Source organism: Triticum dicoccoides, chromosome 6B, assembly GCF_002162155.2.
Source record: "Triticum dicoccoides isolate Atlit2015 ecotype Zavitan chromosome 6B, WEW_v2.0, whole genome shotgun sequence".
Taxonomy (NCBI): Eukaryota; Viridiplantae; Streptophyta; class Magnoliopsida; order Poales; family Poaceae; genus Triticum; species Triticum dicoccoides.
The window spans coordinates 131228326-131241157 of NC_041391.1; positions in this window are offsets into that span (position 1 = coordinate 131228326).

Consider the following 12832-nt stretch of genomic DNA (forward strand, 5'->3'; position numbering starts at 1 on the left):
CAAATGCCCCCAGTATCACGATCTCACAAGTTGATTTGTGAGGAGGTTCGAGTTTTCATCTTCGCGTAATTCTCCTTCAGTCATGTTTGACCTTTATGACAAATCTTATACCATGGACTTAGAGGATTTCACTTCTGCTTGCAAACTTCCATCATGGGGTAGTGTCAGGTATCCCCCTAAATCTGAATATAGAGACTTTCTTGCTAGAATAACTGTGGGGGAATCTAGAGATATAACACAAGCCACTTTAGGGAGCATTCACTTTCCTACTATACACTATTTTTCTCTCTTCATAGGTAGATGCATAAATGCTAAGGATGAAGCATGTCACATGTGTGTCCCTGATCTCAGCATTCTCAGGAGTGCTGTGTTAGGAGACCAATCTTATCATATGGGAGCCATTGTAGCTCGCAGGTTGCATCAGAATAGACATAACGGAGATTTCTTTGGAGGAATTTATGCAACCCGCTTAGCTAATTTTCTTGAGATAGACATTCGTGAGGGTGATATGGAGTTAACCCCTTCTTATTTAGATTTTGATTCTATGGTTTCCCACCAGTTTGTTGAGAGGACTGAACCACCTCTCCAGTATCGACTAATCTTTAACAAAGGTCATGTAGTCCATATTGCTCTTCCTGCTCCTGCCTTCTTTGATTTTCAGACAAAAGGAAGATATATTATTACCAGAGAGGAGACAGATGAGTACGAGAGGAGAGCGGAGGCTGCCCAATGCCACGCTACAGCTCAGGCGGCGATAGCAGCTGCATCACAGTATGACCCCAGCTTCACCTACGGATATCCGCCAGGCTATCCCTGGCAATAGACCAACTTAGGCCAAAAGCCTAAGCTTGGGGGAGTACGTATTTCCCACCGACATTACATTTATGTTCACACACACTCATTGCTAGATGTCAGTGATCATACTCTTTCACTGTAATATCCATGCTAGTTTATTTTCTTTTTCCTTCTTTCTTCTTGTGTATTTGATAAACCTTAAGAAAAACAAAAAAATAGTAGTAGTTTATTTCTTTGCTTGTTGGGAGCTTTCCCGTTCTTCTTTTGCTTGTTGGGAGCTTTCCCGTGTAAATAGTTTTTATTTCTTTTCCTTTCTTTGGGGGTCGAGAAGACTATATTGAAAATGCTTAGTGGCTCTTATATGCATGATTGTTTATTTAACTTAGAGACCATATTACTTGTCTTCTCTCTTGAGTTGAATGCTTGCAGATTCCAGCTTAGTCCAATGCACGTGCACTCTTATTATTATACAAATCATTCCGTTGTGCAAGTGAAAGGCAATAATGATGATATATGATGGACTTATTGGGATGAGAAAAGCTGTATGAACTCAACCTCTCTTGTTTTTGTAAATATGATGATTCATCGTTCCTGAGTCAGCTATTATGAAGAGAACATATTTGCAATGACATTTAGAGATTATAGTTGCTTGTGCCATGCTTGATTAGCTATGAGTTATAATGGTTTACTTGCGTGCCAACATGCTATTAGAATGATTATGATGTGGTATGATGGGATGGTATCCTCCTTTAAAGGAATTGAGTGACTCAACTTGGCACATGTTCACGCATGTAGTTGAATCAAATCAACACAACCTTCGTGATATTTATGTTCATGGTAGATTATATCCTACTCATGCTTGTATTCGGTGTAAATCAATTTTAATGCATGTTTATGACTGTTGTCGCTCTCTCAATTGGTTGCTTCCCAGTCTTTTGCTAGCCTTCACCTGTACTAAGCGGGAATACTGCTTGTGCATCCAAACTCCTTAAACCCCAAAGTCATTCCATATGAGTCCACTATACCTTCCTATATGTGGTATCTACCTGCCGTTCCAAGTAAATTTGTATGTGCCAAACTCCAAACCTGAAATTATGTTTTGTATGCTCAAGCAGCTCATGTTTCAACTAGGGCTGCCCTTATCTTCCATGTTAGGCGGTTATTCTCAAGAGGAGTGGACTCCGCTCCTCATTCACGAGAAAAATGGTTGGTCGCCGGGATGCCAAGTCCCATGCTTTATGCAAACTAAATCAAAATAACTGCAAACAAAACCCCCCTGGGACCCGTTGAATGTTGGAGGCACTCGTTGTTTTGAGCAAGCCATGGATTGATGCTTGTGGAAGAGGGGGAGTATAAACTTTACCATTCTGTTTGGGAACCGCTTATAATTTGTGTAGCGTGGAAGATATCGTCATCTCATAGTTGTTGCGTTGACAGCAAAAGTATGCCGCTCAAAATGTTATTCAATCTCTATTTTAAAACCGAGCTCTGGCACCTCTACGAATCGCTGCTTCCCTCTGCGAAGGGCCTATCTATTTACTTTTATGTTGAGTCATCATCCTTCTTATTAAAAAGCACTCGCTGGAGAGCACACTGTTGTTTGCATTCATTATTATTAGTTTATATTGGGTATGACTTGACTGGATCTCTTTTACCATGAATTACAATGTTTAGCCAGTCCTTGATCTTTAAAGGTGCTCTGGATTTATGTTTTGTGGTCTCACAAAGGGCTAGCGAGATACCATTTTATTATATCATGTTATGATTATTTTGAGAAAGTGTTGTCATCCGAGTTTTGCTATTATGGCTCGCTAGCTGATTATGCTATTGATATGAGTAATTGTGAGACCTGCGTGTTATTGTGAGTATGGTTAGTTCATAATAATTGCTGAAACTTGAATGCTGGCTTTTCATGTTTACAACAACAAGAGCAAACAGAGTTTGTAAAAGTTTTTCTTTTTCTCTTTTAGTTTGTTAACTGAATTGCTCGAGGACAAGCAAGGGTTTAAGCTTGGGGGAGTTGATACGTCTCCGTCGTATCTACTTTTCCAAACACTTTTGCCCTTGTTTTGGACTCTAACTTGTATGATTTGAATGGAACTAACCCGGACTGACGCTGTTTTCAGCAGAATTGCCATGGTGTTGTTTTATGTGCAGAAAAAAAAATCTCGGAATGACCTGAAACTCCACGGAACACCTTAGAAAAAACAATAAAAAATCCTTGCCAAAGATGAAGACTAGGGGGCCCACACCCTGTCCACGAGTGTGCCCCCCACCTGGGCACGCCCCCCTACCTCGTGGGCCCCCTGGTGGCCCTCCGACGCCAACTCCAACTCTATATATTGGCTTTTGGGGGGGGGGGAATCAGAGAGAAGAAATTATCGCGTTTTATGATACGAAGCCGCCGCCAAGCCCTAATCTCTCTTGGGAGGGCTGATTTGGAGTCCGTTCGGGGCTCCGGAGAGGGGGATTCATCGCCGTCGTCATCATCAACCATCCTCCATCACCAATTTCATGATGCTCACCGCGTGCGTGAGTAATTCCATCGTAGGCTTGCTGGACGGTGATGGGTTGGATGAAATTTATCATGTAATCGAGTTAGTTTTGTTAGGGTTTGATCCCTAGTATCCATTATGTCCTGAGATTGATGTTGCTCTGACTTTGCTATGCTTAATGCTTGTCACTAGGGCCCGAGTGCCATGATTTCAGATCTGAACCTATTGTGTTTTCATGAATATATGTGTGTTCTTGATCCTATCTTGCAAGTCTATAGTCACCTACTATGTGTTATGATCCGGCAACCCCGAAGTGACAATAATCGGGACCACTCCCGGTGATGACCATAGTTTGAGGAGTTCATGTATTCACTATGTGCTAATGCTTTGTTCCGCTTCTCTATTAAAAGGAGGCCTTAATATCCCTTAGTTTCCAATAGGACCCCGCTGCCACGGGAGGGTAGGACAAAAGATGTCATGCAAGTTCTTTTCCATAAGCACGTATGACTATATACGGAATACATGCCTACATTACATTGATGAACTGGAGCTAGTTCTCTGTCACCCTATGTTATGACTGTTACATGACGAACCACATCCGGCATAATTATCCATCGCTAATCCGGTGCCTATGAGTTTTCCAAATACTGGTTCTCGCTTATTTCTTTTCCGTTGCTACTGTTACAATCACTACAGAAACACCAAAAACATTACTTTTGTTGTCTTTACTTTTGTTACTGTTACCACAACTATCATATTACTTTGCTACTAAACACTTTGTTGTAGATACTAAGTTTCCACGTGATGTTATTCGGACACCGGAAGAGTTCCGAGAGGTACCCGGTAAAAATGGAGTGCTGGAGGGGTTACCGGAAACCCCGGGGAAGCAGTGGGCCAACATGGGCCATATGGGAGAGAGAGGACAACCCCCAAGGGGGTGGCGTCCCCCCCCCCCATGGGGAGTCCGAATAGGACTAGGGGAGGGGGCGCGGCCCCCCTTTCCCTCTCCCCCCCCTCTCCCTTCCTTCTTCCCCCTTCCACCAAGTGGAATCCTACTAGGACTTGGAGTCCTAGTAGGACTCCTCCCTCTTGGCGCGCCCTACAGGGCCGGCCAGCCTCCCCCTCTCTTGCTTTATATACAGGGGCAGGGGCACCCCAAAGCACAACAGACAATCTCTTAGCCGTGTGCAGTGCCCCCCTCCATAGTTTAACACCTCGGTCATATAGTCGTGGTGCTTAGGCGAAGCCCTGCGCCGGTAACTTCATCATCACTGTCACCATGCCATTGTGCTGACGGAACTCTCCCTCGTCCTCAACTGGATCAAGACTTCGAGGGATGTCATTGGGTTGAACATGTGCTGAACGCGGAGGTGTCGTGCGTTCGGTACTTGGATCGGTTGGATCGTGAAGACGTTCGACTACATCAACCGCGTTAACTAACGCATCCGCTTTTGGTCTACAAGCGTACGTAGACACACTCTCCCCTCTCATTGCTATGCATCTCCTAGATAGATCTTGCGTGATCGTAGGAAAGTTTTTGAATTACTACGTTCCCCAACAGTAATATGATTAATTGAACTTTAATTTATCATAAACTTAGTCCTGATAGTTTTCTTGCATATCTATGTTGTTGTAGATCAATAGCCCGTGCTACCGTTGCCTTGAATTTTAATGCGTTCCTTGAGAAAGCTAAGTTGAAAGATGATGGTAGCAATTACATGGACTGGGTCCGTAACTTGAGGATTATCCTCATTGCTACACAGAAGAATTACGTCATGGAAGCACTGATATGTGTACCACCTGCGCCAGCAACTGCAGACATTGTGAATGCCTGGCAGACGCGTGTTGATGACTACTCGATAGTTCAGTGTGCCATGCTTTACGGCTTAGAATCGGGACTTCAAAGACATTTTGAATGTCATGGAGCATATGAGATGTTCCAGGAGTTGAAGTTAATATTTCAAGCAAATGCCCGAGTTGAGAGATATGAAGTCTCCAACGAGTTCTATAGCTGCGAGATGGAGGAGAATAGTTCTGGCAGTGAACATATACTCAAAATGTCTGGGTATCATAACCACTTGACTCAGTTGGGAGTTAATCTTCTTGATGATAGTGTCATTGACAGAGTTCTTCAATCATTGCCACCAAGCTATAAAGGCTTCGTGATGAACTATAATATGCAAGGGATGACGAAAACGATTCCCGAGCTCTTCGCAATGCTAAAGGCTGCGGAGGTAGAAATCAAAAAGGAGCATCAAGTGTTGATGGTTAACAAGACCACTAGTTTCAAGAAAAAGGGTAAAGGGAAGAAGGGGAACTTCAAGAAGAATGGCAAGCAAGTTTCTGATCAAGGGAAGAAGTCCAAGTCTGGACCTAAGCCTGAAACTGAGTGCTTCTACTGCAAAGGAATTGGTCACCGAAAGCGGAACTGCCCCAAGTATTTGGCGGATAATAAGGATGGCAAAGTGAAAGGTATATTTGATATACATGTTATTGATGTGTACCTTACTAATGCTCGTAGTAGCGCCTGGTGATGGGGTTATGTACCTAGGGTAGGGTCACGGACCTGTCCCAAGTAACTTACCCTAGGACATCCCTAGAAGAGGTCGCCTTCCAGTCGACCAACGAGGGTTCACTCGACCAACGAGGACACACTCGACTGGCCTGAAGGACTCGACCACGAAGACGCACTCGACCACCAGAAGGTCAAGAGGCACTCTGCACCGCAACGGCCTGTAATTAAGTAGACTTTATGATAGTAAAGGCACTTTATGTGGGGCGTTACCAGTAACGCCCCAGACTTAACTCACCTTAAACCTTCTCCTACGTGGGCTGGCTGGGGTCCTGGCGCACTCTATATAAGCCACCCCCCTCCACAGGCAGAAGGGTTCGGCACCTTGTAATCCATACATTCATAATCCACTCGACCGCCTCCGGGCTCCGAGACGTAGGGCTGTTACTTCTTCCGAGAAGGGCCTGAACTCGTACATCCTTTGTGCTTACAACCTCTCCATAGCTAGGACCTTGCCTCTCAATACCTACCCCCCACTCTACTGTCAGGCTTAGAACCACGACAGTTGGCGCCCACCGTGGGGCAGGTGTTTTAGCGATTTTGTGGAGAAGTTGTGATTCTTCCGAGTATTTTCATCATGGTGTCTGCTGGAGTTTTGATCGAGGGCCAAGAGATCCGTCTCGGCACTCTCACCTTCATCGCCGACAACTCCGCGTGGCTCCAAGAGGCTCCGCTCGACGTTGATGCGCTCCCCGTCCGCGGTGCGACGCATTTCCGCGCATGTGTCCGCGGCGTTCTGTTGCGGCAACCGTCGACCCAGTATCGGTCAGTTCCTTCCACCCTCCCGGTCTCCCGCCAGCGCAAGCGCTCGGGTCGGTCGAGGCTTCAGCGATGGGTGAGTCACGCGGTGGCTCGCCAGTCGACCACTACGCAAGTTGCGGCAATCGAGCCCAACGAATCTCTCTACGGCTTGTTCGATCAGTCGACTGGCTCCGGAGAGACTGCATCCGAATGCGGAAGCAGTGATCCAGCGGCGGAAATCCTGATGGTCAACGGGCCTCATAGCCCTCCCGGCTTCGCCCGCGGTGGTGGAGCAGGCGACGGCGGCGACCCTGCTCGAGGTTACGAAGAGTACCAACCCGAGCCACTCGACTCTCTGCAAAGAGAAGAGCTTCGCCGCAGGAACGAGGATCCCCTGCGTATTCCTATCGCAGGAGAAACCCCCGAGGCTCGCGCCTTGGAGGAGGCGCGCCTGGCCAATTTGGCCGAGCGCACTCGACTGGAGAACCTTCAGCGAGCACTCGACGAGCGCGCGCGGCAACGAGTTCCCGACACCAGTCGACGTCAACTCTTCCCGCCGACTCAGGTATATCGAACCCCGATTCAGAATTTAGCAGCAGCGACCCGTATAGCAGAGTCCATTCAGCCTTCGCAGTCAGAAGCTGGCAGAGGTTTGCTGCAGATCAGAGATCTGCTCCGGGCAGCAGGAGATCAGAATTCAGCCGTGTCTCAGTCGCGCAACAGGATTCACAGTCGATCTGTCACTGTGAATACGGTACAGTCGGCTCACAGCCCCAGATCGCCTCCGCGGCGCGAAGGGTATGAGCATCGGCGAGATCAATATGGCGACAGGCTCGACCGAGATGATAGGCGTCGAGTGCCTTATTCCCCTCCGAGGGGTGGGTCTTACGCTCCTCGGCAGCCAGATGATAGGCGTCAGTACAGTACAGGGCGTAGAGTTCCAGTCGACCCCAGGGAGCCAGGCTTCGACGCGCGATCCATTATCGTGCAAGGATTGGTCGACCGGAACAGAGCCCATCGTGGTGCACTCGACAGAGAAGTGCCCACGAGCAGTCGAGGACATGTTTCTGGCCCTGAATGTTTCAGCAGAGCTATCAGAGCCGCTGTTATTCCCCCCAATTTCAGGTTGGCGACAGGAGTCAGCAAGTTCACTGGTGAGTCTAAGCCTGAAACTTGGCTTGAAGACTACCGAGTGGCAGTTCAGATCGGTGGTGGGAACGACGAGGTGGCCATGAAGCATTTGCCCCTCATGTTGGAAGGTTCTGCCAGGGCATGGTTGACCCAATTACCTCCTAGCAGTATCTACACTTGGGAAGATCTGTCCCGAGTGTTCGTCAGAACGTTCGAAGGGACTTGCAAGCGACCAGCGGGATTGACAGAGTTGCAAGTCTGCGTGCAGAAAACCAATGAGACTCTCAGAGAGTATATTCAGAGGTGGATCACTTTGCATCACACAGTGGAAAATGTCTCTGATCATCAGGCAGTGTGCGCCTTCAAAGATGGCGTCAAGAACAGAGAACTCAGCTTGAAATTTGGTCGAACCGGTGACATGACCTTGAGTCGTATGATGGAGATTGCTACCAAGTACGCCAACGGCGAAGAAGAAGACCGACTCCGAAGCGGCAAGCACAAGCCGAGTCAGTCGGAAAAAGGGAATTCCAGTCGGAAACAGAAGCGGAAGGCTGAACCAGCAGCTCCTGGAGAGGCTCTGGCCGTGACTCAAGGAAAGTCTAAGGGGAAACCAAAAGGATCCTGGAACCCCAAGAAGGTGAAGGATAAAGAAGGGAACGACGTGATGGATATGCCGTGTCATATACACACGAAGAAAGATGAAGAGGGCAATATCATTTACCCAAAGCACACCACTCGCCAATGTCGACTCCTGATCCAGCAGTTTCAGGGAAAACAGTCTAAGGACAAGGAGAAGGAGTCGGACAAAGCCGAAGACAAAGAGGACAGTGAGGGAGGATACCCGCATATCAACTCCACTCTGATGATCTTCGCAGATGTGGAAAGCAGAAGTCGACTGAAAGTAATTAACCGAGAGGTTAACATGGTTGCTCCAGCGAAGGCAAATTATCTGAAGTGGTCTCAAACACCCATCACATTCGACCAATCTGATCACCCGACTCATATTGCCACCCCTGGGAGGCAAGCGTTGGTGGTCGATCCAGTTGTCGAAGGCACTCGACTGACAAAGGTGCTGATGGACGGTGGAAGTGGGCTGAATCTGTTATATGCAGACACACTGAAAGGTATGGGCATTCCGATGTCCCGATTGAGCACGAGTAACATGAGCTTCCATGGAGTTATTCCAGGGAAGAAGGCTGAGTCTCTCGGCCAGATAGCTTTGGACGTAGTATTTGGCGATTCAAAGCATTTCCGCAAAGAAAAGTTGACATTTGAGGTCGTGGATTTTCAAAGTGCATATCATGCCATTTTGGGGAGGCCAGCCTATGCACGGTTCATGGCTCGACCATGTTACGTGTACCTCAAATTGAAGATGCCCGGTCCCAAAGGTGTGATCACTGTCACCGGAGATAGGAAAAAGGCAGAGGAGTGCTTTCAGAAGGGCTCCAAAATTGCCGATTCCCAAGTGACAGCGGTCGAGTTCGAAGAGTACAAGCAAAACGCAGATCCGAGTGACTTGTTGCGATCCAAGAAGCCCGCCACAGAATCTGCATTCCAGTCGTCCGGTGAGACGAAGCCTGTTCACATCCACCCGACCGACCCCGAAGCAGCTCCGACCCGCATCTCCACAACACTCGACCCAAAATAGGAAGAAGCGCTCATCCAGTTCCTCCGTGAGAACTGGGACATTTTTGCATGGAAGCCCGCTGACATGCCAGGTGTTCCCAGGGGACTGGCTGAGCATCGCCTAAGAGTCGACAAGTCTGCAAAGCCAGTAAAAGAACATCTTCGGCGGTCCGCCGTCCAGAAGAGAAAGGCCATCGGTGAAGAAGTGGCTCGACTATTGGCGGCAGGATTTATCCGAGAGATATTCCACTCCGAGTGGCTCGCTAACGTCGTCATGGTTCCTAAGAAGGACAAGTCGCTCCGAATGTGCATTGATTTCAAGCACATAAACCGGGCCTGCCCGAAAGATCACTTTCCTCTCCCTCGCATAGATCAAATTGTTGACTCGACCGCGGGATGCGAGAGGTTGTCTTTTTTAGATGCTTATTCCGGGTACCACCAGATCCGTCTGTATGGACCCGATGAAGTAAAAACAGCTTTCATCACTCCATTCGGGTGCTTCTGCTATATCACCATGCCGTTCGGCCTCAAGAATGCCGGAGCCACGTTTATGCGAATGATTCAGAAGTGTCTACTCACTCAAATCAATCGGAATGTGGAAGCTTATATGGATGATATTGTTGTCAAGTCACGAAAAGGTTCCGACCTGCTCGCTGACCTTGCCGAAACATTTGCCAACCTCAGAAGGTATGATATCAAGCTCAATCCGTCAAAGTGCACATTTGGAGTTCCTGGTGGAAAGTTACTCGGTTTCCTCGTTTCCGAACGGGGAATCGACGCCAACCCAGAAAAGATTGGCACTATTCTCCGAATGAAACGCCTTGTGCGAGTGCACGATGTCCAGAAGCTTACTGGATGCTTGGCCGCTTTAAGTCGATTCATCTCGCGACTCGGTGAAAAGGCATTGCCTCTTTACCGACTGATGAAGAAGGCTGACAAGTTCGAGTGGACTCCAGAAGCTGATGCAGCGTTTGCCGAGCTAAAAGCTCTGCTCTCCACCCAGCCGGTGCTTGCTGCTCCAATCAGCAAAGAGCCTCTGTTGCTCTACATCGCAGCCACAGGACAAGTCGTCAGTACTGTGCTAACGGTCGAGCGGGAAGAAGAAGGAAAAGCTCTCAAAGTTCAGCGTCCAGTGTATTATTTGTCTGAAGTCTTGACTCTATCCAAGCAGAGATATCCTCATTATCAGAAGCTTGTGTATGGAATATACATGACCACGAAGAAGGTTGCTCATTATTTCTCTGACCATTCAATCACAGTCGTCAGCGACGCTCCACTATCAGAGATTTTGCACAACAGAGATGCAACTGGTCGAGTGGCCAAATGGGCGATTGAACTTCTTCCCCTTGATATCAAGTTTGAGGCAAAGAAAGCCATTAAGTCCCAGGCAATAGCAGATTTCCTAGCCGAGTGGGTCGAACAGCAACAGCCGACTGAAGTTCACTCGGAGCATTGGACCATGTTTTTCGATGGCTCTAAGATGTTGAATGGTTCCGGTGCTGGGGTTGTCCTGGTTTCCCCCAGAGGAGATAAGCTCAGATATGTGCTCCAGATTCACTTTGATTCCTCCAACAATGAGGCAGAATATGAGGCCCTCCTATATGGGTTGCGCATGGCCATTTCACTCGGCGTCCGTCGCCTAATGGTTTATGGCGACTCAGATTTAGTGGTCAACCAAGTGATGAAAGAGTGGGACGTAAGAAGCCCAGCCATGACTGGATACTGCAGTGCAGTGAGGAAGCTGGAGAAAAAGTTCGAGGGGTTGGAGCTCCATCATATACCCCGACTGAAGAATCAAGCAGCTGATGATCTAGCAAAGATAGGTTCCAAGAGAGAAGCCATTCCGAGTGGTGTGTTCTTGGAGCATATACACACTCCATCAGTCAAAGAAGATCCTTTTACCGAAGAAACTCCGCAGCCCAAGAGTGCCGCAGATCCGACTGAAGTTGAAGTCCCAGCGGTGGTCGACTTGATCATGGAGGTTTTGGTAGTCATTCCCGACTGGACGATTCCATATGTTGCATATATCTTGAGGAAAGAACTTCCGGAGGACGAGGAAGAGGCTCGACAGATCGTCCGTCGATCTAAGGCCTTTACCGTCATCAAAGGACAATTATACAGAGAGAGCGCGACTGGGGTCGGACAGAAGTGCATTACGCCAGAAGAAGGTCGACTCATCCTCAACGATATTCACTCGGGAACCTGTGGTCATCATGCGTCCTCTCGAACCATCGTGGCCAAAGCATACCGAGCCGGATTTTACTGGCCCAAGGCGAATGAGATGGCAAAGGAGATAGTAGATAAGTGCGAAGGATGTCAGTTCTACTCGAATATGTCGCACAAGCCTGCGTCAGCTTTGAAGACCATCCCACTCGTCTGGCCTTTTGCAGTTTGGGGGCTGGACATGATCGGTCCTTTGAGAACAGGACGAAGTGGCTTCACGCATGTACTGGTGGCAGTCGACAAGTTCACCAAGTGGATCGAAGCTAAACCGATCAAGAGCCTCGACACCGGTACTGCTGTTAGCTTCATCAGGGAACTGGTATTCAGATATGGAGTCCCGCACAGCATCATCACGGATAATGGGTCGAACTTTGACTCAGAGGAATTCAGAACCTTCTGCAACTCCCAAGGCACACGGGTCGACTACGCGTCGGTCGCTCATCCGCAGTCGAATGGACAAGCAGAGCGAGCTAATGGACTGATTCTCAAGGGGCTGAAACCGCGACTGATGCGTGATCTCAAACACGCGGCTGGAGCTTGGGTCGATGAACTTCCATCTGTGCTCTGGGGACTGCGGACCACGCCCAATCGGTCGACCGGAAGAACTCCATTCTTCTTGGTCTACGGAGCCGAAGCAGTCTTGCCAAGTGATCTTCTCCACAATGCTCCTCGAGTCGAAACCTACGACGAAGCAGAAGCTGAACAAGCGCGGCAGGACGCAGTCGACCTTTTAGAGGAAGAAAGGGAGATGGCTCTGATCCGGTCGACCATCTACCAACAAGATCTGCGCCGTTTCCACGCTCGAAATGTGAGAGGTCGAGCCTTCCAGGAAGGGGATCTGGTTCTCCGAGTGGATCAGCACAAACCACATAAGCTTGCTCCTTCTTGGGAAGGCCCTTTCATCGTCACCAAGGTTCTCCACAACGGGGCATACCGTCTTTACAACGTCGAGCATAATATCGACGAGCCCCGAGCTTGGAACGCGGAGCTACTCCGCCCGTTTTACACTTAAGTTGTATCACTCGGATGAGTTGCAATAAAGAGCTTCTGTAATTCATGGGTTTAGAAATAATTGTGTCAGCACTTTTTCTTTTTGTCCACATAAAAACTCCCCCTCAGTGGGTGGCTTAGCTGCGAATCCGTTTCGCCTAAGTTTGGAAAAATCCTGTCGAGTGGTGAGCCAGACTCTCACTCGGAGGCTTAGCTGCGAATCCGTTTCGCCTAAGTTATAAAAATCCTGTCGAGTGGT